The sequence below is a fragment of the Sinocyclocheilus grahami genome, unplaced genomic scaffold (genome assembly GCF_001515645.1).
Source record: "Sinocyclocheilus grahami isolate Dianchi unplaced genomic scaffold, SAMN03320097.WGS_v1.1 scaffold372.1, whole genome shotgun sequence".
NCBI classification, from domain to species: domain Eukaryota; kingdom Metazoa; phylum Chordata; class Actinopteri; order Cypriniformes; family Cyprinidae; genus Sinocyclocheilus; species Sinocyclocheilus grahami.
Genome location: NW_015505551.1, coordinates 305,685 through 305,892, shown reverse-complemented (window position 1 = coordinate 305,892; position 208 = coordinate 305,685).

The window sequence follows — 208 nt, the reverse complement described above, 5'->3', positions numbered from 1 at the left end:
GATATAATAATTAAATATCCTCTCAGCTGCCATTCTTCCAGACTTGTCTCTTGTCGGGTACGCCTGGGCGAACCTGGTAAAATGGTCCACCAGCACCAGAATATATTCGTATCTGCTCGACTCCGCTCCAGGTGCAGATAGTCGATGGACACGAGGTCCAGTGGGCAACTTGAGGTAAGACTTCCCATCGGAGCTCTGATCTTCACCA